Source organism: Diabrotica undecimpunctata, chromosome 2 (genome assembly GCF_040954645.1).
Source record: "Diabrotica undecimpunctata isolate CICGRU chromosome 2, icDiaUnde3, whole genome shotgun sequence".
Lineage (NCBI taxonomy): Eukaryota > Metazoa > Arthropoda > Insecta > Coleoptera > Chrysomelidae > Diabrotica > Diabrotica undecimpunctata.
This window is the reverse complement of record NC_092804.1, coordinates 8,453,389-8,461,975: the sequence shown is the minus strand read 5'-3', so window position 1 is coordinate 8,461,975 and position 8,587 is coordinate 8,453,389. Positions and strand designations below refer to the sequence as shown.

At 31.8% G+C, this 8,587-nt stretch overlaps 1 long non-coding RNA gene across 1 annotated transcript; it reads left to right on the top strand.

Annotated features, from left to right (window-relative positions):
• Positions 1 to 5,824: 5,824 nt before the first annotated feature.
• Positions 5,825 to 7,042, top strand: LOC140434139 (uncharacterized). The gene is made up of 3 exons (XR_011950023.1): positions 5,825 to 5,984; positions 6,111 to 6,306; positions 6,943 to 7,042. It is a non-coding gene; the product is annotated as an uncharacterized lncRNA (long non-coding RNA).
• The last annotated feature ends 1,545 nt before the right edge of the window (positions 7,043 to 8,587 follow it).

Sequence of the window (8,587 nt, the reverse complement as noted above, 5' to 3'; positions counted from 1 at the left end):
AAATTCTTCTTTATTAAGTGATTTTACAAGAAGTTAGTTCAATTCTTTAATAATAAACAAACTATTCAAAATATTTAAACATGTAGAAACCACATACGTGCATTCTTTGATGTCTAACATACTTTGAAAATTCCGCAAGCTCTCTAGGAATTTGCTCTTCATGGAAATACCAGACATATATTAGGTAAAATACGACGGTATAATGTAGCTTCATTTTACACAACGTGTATCTAGCTAAAAACATAAAGCAAAATTATGTATTCGAGTACTAAAAAATAAAGTTATTGCAATTGTTTTCGATTTTCGGAGTGGATGTTCAAGGATGTGAACGGGCTTTTCGACTTATTCTAAAATACAAAATATCCTTCACACATGTGCAATCTACGGTGATGTTGCTCAGGAGGTGGCATTTCTAACTTTAATAAGGGATAACAAGGTGTTATAAAATACGTTAGCTCTTTAAAGTGTTTAGAATCGCATTATTGTCGCAGAAATACTCTTTGAAGTTACCTTTCCTCTGATTTAAATATAAAAAAGTTAGCAAATATGCACAACACTCAAGCCGACTAGAACTTGCAACTGAAAAATTCTTATTCCTGCCACATTTTTGTAGAGAATAGAATGGAAAAATGCTTTATTGTCACATGGAAAATTGTACAAAATTATGGACAAAAAAATAACAATAACAATTAAAATTTACTAAAATTACATAAATCGTCAATATCACAAAATGAAAGATAATAAAATATCCAATCCATTGCAAAACTTAATTAAATTGCAAATTGCATAGTAAAAACTTACGAACTAATAAGTTTAAGTTGCTGCATGTGATACCCAAATATATATATATATATATATATATATATATATATATATATAAATAGTTTGGTTGCTTGTACCTAAACGTATTATAATTCCTTAGTTATTCGTTAAGAAACTCTTCTACTGAATAATATGGTCTTCCAGATAGATAAGCTTTTGTCAATTTACGGAACATAAGAAAAGAAGTTGTAGATTTAAGTTGGAAAGGGAGATGGTTTTCTAATTTTTTTGCCGAATATAATATTGATTTCTTTACTAACTCTACGGTACGGGATCGCTAAATACACATCAAAGGTTAAATTTCTGGTGGAGTAGACATGATTAGGTCTTGCTGAAAAAACATGTAGGCGTTTACAAATTAAGCAAACAGTTTCTAAAATATATAAAGAGGGAAGAGTTGAAGTCCCGTGATTTTTGAATTAGATTCTGCAATGTGTTATTCTACTGAGGCCAAGAAGATACCGTGTTGCTCCTTTTTGTAATTTAAAAATAACATCAGATTGGGCAGCTATACTAGAACCCCCCCAAAAAAAGGCCATATCGAAGATGAGACTCAAACAAAGAAAAATATGTTATTTTGGAAGATGCTAAATCGGGGGATTTAGCATCTTCACTCCCTCCGGGGGATTAGGGCTGAAGAGAGAGATGCAGTAGAGTTAGATGGGATGGATGCAGTCGAAGGAAATGATTGGTGTGGGGCAGCAAGATCACAATGACAATAAAAGAAAAAAATATCTTTAAAACTACCAAAAGACCAGCCATGATTCGCGAAACTGAATGTAGGGGGCAGTTAAAAAGAAAGAGGAACAACGAATGCATGTGATCGGAATGGGAATACTGAGATGGATGACGGAAGTAACAAAAAAGGATACAATTAACAATAAATATATCAGAGGAAGTTTACGGTGGCACCATTTATTGCCAAAATGAGAGAGCATAGATTAAGGTGGAGACACTTACACAGGATATGTCGGTAAAGAGGATTAATATTGATATGACACAAGATAAAAGCTTATGGGAAATACGATTAGGAAAGCCATCATTTAACCAACTACTTAATCGTAAATGTGGGAATAACTGAACAATTTGTTGGTGCACTAATTTTTCATTGTGTTTAGCGAAAACTATTGCTTTTTACGACGTCCATTTTTAATAACAGTAAATCAAATTTTGATAACAACGACTGCCATTTATTTTTATTTTTTTTCTTTAAAATTTAACTAACACCTCTCATATCACGTATTTTAGAATATTAAACATTCTTTTTTGATTTCTATATACTTTTTTTTTTTCTCTTAATAAATTAAAACAAATTACACTTATTACAACCATCAACTAGAACTATTTACAAAATTCTGTAGAATTCCAGCGAACTAAATGGGATAAAGACTGGAAAAATGTAGCAAATAAAGCAATAACTGGTTTCACTTTAATATAGACACTGACAAACTAACATCCTTCCAGAATTGAGACAAATATGTGCAATCTTTTCGGAACAGAAAAGCCAATTTTTTCTAAATCACGCGAGAAAGATGTCACCTCGCATGGGATAAATGCCGATATTTTTTATAGAAATTACATTTTCAAGATTAGAGGCCTTTCAAGCACAACAAAACCAAGCCAAATGGAAAAATCTATCCTTCCAGAATTCTCCAATATTGGATTTTGTTAAAAATATTTTCGACATAAATTCTGCATCACGGAAAATTCTACAGCGGCCAGGCTGGGGATTCTTGGGAATACGTAAAAGAGCTTAAAGGAGATCAGGAAAAGTTATAGTTTGAGTGAAAAATGCCGTGGATTGGCGATACGAATATATTTTTGCGGCAGGAATTTGTAGGGGGAGACTCCTTTTTAAGATTACATTTTGATAATCTGAAGTTTCTAGTATATTAGAATAAAATTGGTAAAACTTTTATACACTATACCGCATGTTGCATTGTAGGCCAGGTTATGGAAAATTTCATGAAATATTTTTATTCATTTCGTTTATCGCACAATTAATTGTAGAGAAAAATGAATATAAAATAGTTATCATAAAACATTAAATAGCGCATAGAAGAATAAATTAAAATTAGAAGAGGAGTACCACAGAGTGGTATATTGTCGCCAATAATGTTCATTAAATGCTCTGCACAAGTTATGAAAAGAGATTCTCAGGCAGAAATAACTGCAATAAAGGTCAATTAATCTCTGATTAACAACATTAGTTATGAAAAATGTACTGTTATATTGGCAGACTTCTTCTTCTTCTTTTGGCATCATAAACCTGGATGGGTCTTTGCCTGTCTGGCTATGTCCTTCTATTCAGATCTCTCTTGGGCCCTTCTCCTCCATTGTCTTATATTCATGGATTTCAGGTCGTCTTCCACGTCATCCAACCTTTTCGTCCTGGGCCTTCCTTTTTTCCGCCTTCCTACCAAATTCCACTGTAACATCTTCTTTGTCGTTTTCGTGTCTTCTTGTCGCTGAACATGTCTCAGCCATGACAGTCTTCGACTTTTAACAAATCTTACAATGTCATACCCATCATTCAGTTCATTAACCTCGTCGTTTTTCCTGATTCTCCATGTAGTGTCTTCCTCTTGCACCGGGCCATATATTTTTCTCAGTATCTTTCTCTCGAATGTCCTGAGTTGGGCTTCCTCTTTTTTCGACATTACCCAGGTTTCACAACCATAGGTTACTACGGGTCTAATCAATGTTCTGTAGATAGTCATTTTGGTTCTTTTGTCTCATAATTTTCATGTCATCAATATTTTATTGGCATAGTATGAACGATTTCCACTGGAAATACGTGCAATCATTTCGCTACTTACGTAATTCTTCTGATTGATTTCTGTACACAGATATTATGTGAAGGCATCCACACGTTTAATAGTATAGATTTCTTTTACTAAAAGGTGAAAGAAATAATAAGTTAGACTTACTCACAATCAATTTAATTTAACTAATCGGACGACCGGTTTCGCTTTCTACAATATGCAAAGCATCTTCAGGTCACGATACAAAGTTAAAATGCTGAAAACAATAATCCCATATTAGGGTGTTGTCTAATAAAGATAAAAACATAGGTAGGTGATACAAATTATATAAATTACAGTAATTATGCCAATATTACATGTCTGTGGTTTTATAAATGAATAAAATAATAATAATAAAATGTTTAAGCAGACAAGGTAAGACCCACAAATTGGTAACATCGTCTATTAAACTGTAATGAATCAATAAATAAATGAACAACTAAATAAACATTACTTACATGCCGGTACTCTATTAATTGATGGTTGAAAGAACATGGTTCAAACTATCTTGGATTGTTGATTGGAGAACTCAGGTTAACTATTGTAATTGTTTAACAGTAAACTGGGAAGTTCTTGAGGAGACAGATTTTATCCAATGAAGTAGAGATGAGTGGAATGTATTGTTTGTTTTATGAAAGTAATGTTCTATACCATTAATTTATTTAAAGTTATTTAAGTTTATTCTGGAGATATATTTATGAAATATGTGTTATTTATTGAGATTTTATGTTTTGTTCTGTAAGGTGACAGTTGTAAGACAATGAATAGGAATGGATGTATAGATTGTGTGGGTGTGCAATTGTATAAACTTGAAGTTATCAAAATTTCTTTGATAAATTTGTTGCAATAACTGGCAAATTATTGTAAAGTCGAAAGATTTTAAGTTAAAATTAAATTAAGACACTTTCACACACACAGAAACACACAGAAAACACTTTAAAAACGGGGGACGAAACAAACATTTAATTAAAAATTAAAAATAAAAGGAGAGGATTTCCAAAGAACTACATTTCTTATTAGGAGACAATGAGTTTTTTATGTGCTGTTTATCAGATTTTAGAGGTAAACTTGACAAATGTAGGTTAAAGTGTGACAGTTCTTCTTCTATTTTAAATGCTGTAAGTTAAGTTATCCAGTTTATGAGACAAGCTGATATTAATAAAATCTAAATTATTTTAATTTTAGATATCAAAGTTATTTGATGTGTTAATATTGGCATACTTTAACAAACTTTAAATAATTGATTTCAATGTAACAATATAAATAATTGTAATACTTATGCTATGATAACTAACTCAGCTAAGTCAAAGTTACAGAACAAACTTAAGTGATTATTTGTTAATTAAATTAAAATATGTACATTTGTATTGAAAATGTATAATGTATAACTAAATTACAAACTTTCTTTGAAAATAATTGTTGGTGTGAGTCATCTGTCATGGTGTGTATAAGTATTTTTAAATATTTATTCAAATTCTGATATGTTAATATGGAACTGAAAATAATAAGCAAATAAACCATTGTTGATAAAATTATTTATAAATTAAAGAAAATTAAAGAAATTGACTGAAAATTAAGTATTCAAAGGTTAGTTGGTAATTTTAATATCTGACAGTTGGGACCGGAAATTGGTTATACCAACAGGTAAAAGGTTCTCTATTTAAACCGGTGTAAAGTAAAATTATTCTTATTTCAATTTTCCAATACCATGAAGAGGTATCCTCACACCGACACGAACATTGGTGAGTTTGTACAATAATTTCTGTGACACTTTAACAATTTTAAATTTAAAACAGTTTATAGTTAAAATATAATATTTCTATTAGAAAATGTAGATTTGCTAATTATTAGGATTAACAAAATTCTATTTAATTAATACTGCCAGTCTGAACGAATTTACCATGTTGTGTTGGGAACAATCAAACCACGTGTTAATTTGAAGTTAAATATTTTGTAAAATGAGTGTATTTCGCAACCGGATGGGGTGTAATAATAATTTTGGGTTAAATAAGTTGAGGTACCATACCAGTTCAATACTGATGTTTTATATAGTTTTAGGAAAATGTAGTTTAAAGTAATATGTTAATGAATCCAGTGAACAAAAAACTTAATCAATGGGGACCGTATTTTGAACTTTATGTAGAAATTCAAATAATCTGAGGAGTATATCAAATGTATTTGGAAGTATATGGGATACTGGAATAAAAAGTTTGACCATGATGTTGAAGTTAATTCCAGAAAATGTGCATGAAGATAATGGATACTGTATGGAAAACCTCATATGGAAGAAGATATTGGGTAATCAATTATATAAGTATATGGATTTTGGTGTGGAAAGCAGAAATGGAGTGAGATCAGGTAAAATTATTAATATTAAGTTTATATCAGTACTGAGTATACTGGTGTGTACTCTAGTTCTAACTGTGCATTTAAAGTTTCAGCTGTGTGATTTTTCAGAGATTTTAATATTTCTAAATGTTCCAGGTTATTGAGTAATAAGCCTTTGTTGCAAGTATGGAGGATTGTGAAATCAGTTTGTGGATCAAAGTTATGGTTTTTATGTCGGATATGTTGGGAGAAGTGTGATTGACCCGATGTTGGCCGTTCTATGTATCTAAGATGTTCTTTTAGTCTAATATTGAAGGATCTGAAGGTTCTACCAATATAGCATGCATTGCAGGTATGGCAGCTCAACTTATACACTCCGCTATACTCAAGTGAGTTACGTTGCACGTTGCACACCCACACAATCTATACATCCATTCCTATTCATTGTCTTACAACTGTCACCTTACAGAACAAAACATAAAATCTCAATAAATAACACATATTTCATAAATATATCTCCAGAATAAACTTAAATAACTTTAAATAAATTAATGGTATAGAACATTACTTTCATAAAACAAACAATACATTCCACTCATCTCTACTTCATTGGATAAAATCTGTCTCCTCAAGAACTTCCCAGTTTACTGTTAAACAATTACAATAGTTAACCTGAGTTCTCCAATCAACAATCCAAGATAGTTTGAACCATGTTCTTTCAACCATCAATTAATAGAGTACCGGCATGTAAGTAATGTTTATTTAGTTGTTCATTTATTTATTGATTCATTACAGTTTAATAGACGATGTTACCAATTTGTGGGTCTTACCTTGTCTGCTTAAACATTTTATTATTATTATTTTATTCATTTATAAAACCACAGACATGTAATATTGGCATAATTACTGTAATTTATATAATTTGTATCACCTACCTATGTTTTTATCTTTATTAGACAACACCCTAATATGGGATTATTGTTTTCAGCATTTTAACTTTGTATCGTGACCTGAAGATGCTTTGCATATTGTAGAAAGCGAAACCGGTCGTCCGATTAGTTAAATTAAATTGATTGTGAGTAAGTCTAACTTATTATTTCTTTCACCTTTTGAAATGGACTCACACAAGCAACACATTCATGATTTCTTTTACTATATTATTTTCATTCTCAGGTATTCTTTTGATGGTTATGTACTTAGTTTTGGTTTCGTTTATTTTAAGCCCTCTTTTTTGTGCTTCAGGATCAATTTCCTTAAACGTTTCCATTAGTCGTGTCTTGCTTTTACTAATAATGGCGATATCGTCTGCATATGCAGTAATTTGTACTGTTTTGGTGTTTATATGGCCGGTTACATTGGTTTTTCTGATGACTGCCTCAAGAACTACGTTGAACAGCATGGTTGAAAGTGCGTCTCCCTGTCTCACCCCTATGTTGATGTCAAACGTGGGAGACAGTTCTCCATCTATTTGGTCTGAATCCATTTTGATAATCACCAATTATATTTTCGGAGTATTCTGACAATATAGTGTACATAATGTCAGAAAGGGTTTTGTATGTTACATTTAGCAATGTAATTGATCTGTAATTCTGGCATTCCCTGTTACCTCCTTTTTTATATATTGGCTGTATAAGACCAACTGGTATAAGACCAACTTTAACAGGTAATGGATTCTTCCTCAGAGTTCGGGTCCTCCATATTTCAACAATTCTGCCGAAATTCCAGCCGGTCCTGTCGCTTTACTGTTTTTAGTTTTTTTATTATTTGAACTACTTCATAACTCGAATTTTCTATGTGGTGCTCCGCCGTAAAATATATTGTCTCGTTTTGATCATTTCCATTGTCTTTAGGTTTTCCTCAAAGTATTCTTTCCATCTCATTATATTTTTTTGTTTCTCTGTTAGTAGTTCTCCGTCCTTGTCTTTGCCTATTGTCAGTTTTGGTCTAAATGACTGTATGCTTTTTTTATTCTTTTATAGAATTCTCTCGTGCCTGTTGCTATGTTCTAGGATTTTTTGTACTTGTTTTTCAAAGCCTCTCTTTTTTTCTTCTGCATATTATAGTCGCTTGTATGCTCTTTTCGTTATAAATTTATGGCAGACACTCTCTAGAATCTTCATGGATCTTCTAGGACCTTCATTCTACGGTCACTCTAATTGTCCCACAGAGAGGATTATTCGCAGTGCGGTGAATAAATTTAAGTAAACTGATTCAGTAAACAATCATCCAATATCTGTAGGCCGACGAAACGTAAGATCTGCTGAAAACATCGTCGGTGCCCACGAGAGTGTGCAGAAGAATCTGAAGTAATTGATTTTATGTCGCTTACAAGAACTCGGCTTTCCACAAATCATAAGTTTTTATCGAAAATATAAGAATTTTGCATCGCAATTTGGGTTTGCACCTATACGAAATTCAACTGGCTTAGAAGCTAAAGGTAAACAATCATAGATAGTGACGTGAAATGATCGCTAAATAGGCTCTCTCTAGAACAGTGAGGAAGCTGACCCTAATTTTCTTTGAGAAATCATGTTCAGCGATGAGATACATTTTTGGATGAATGGGCACGTCAATAAACAGAACTGTCGAATATTGAAAGCTACCAATCCAAATAAGATCCAACTATTGCCAAT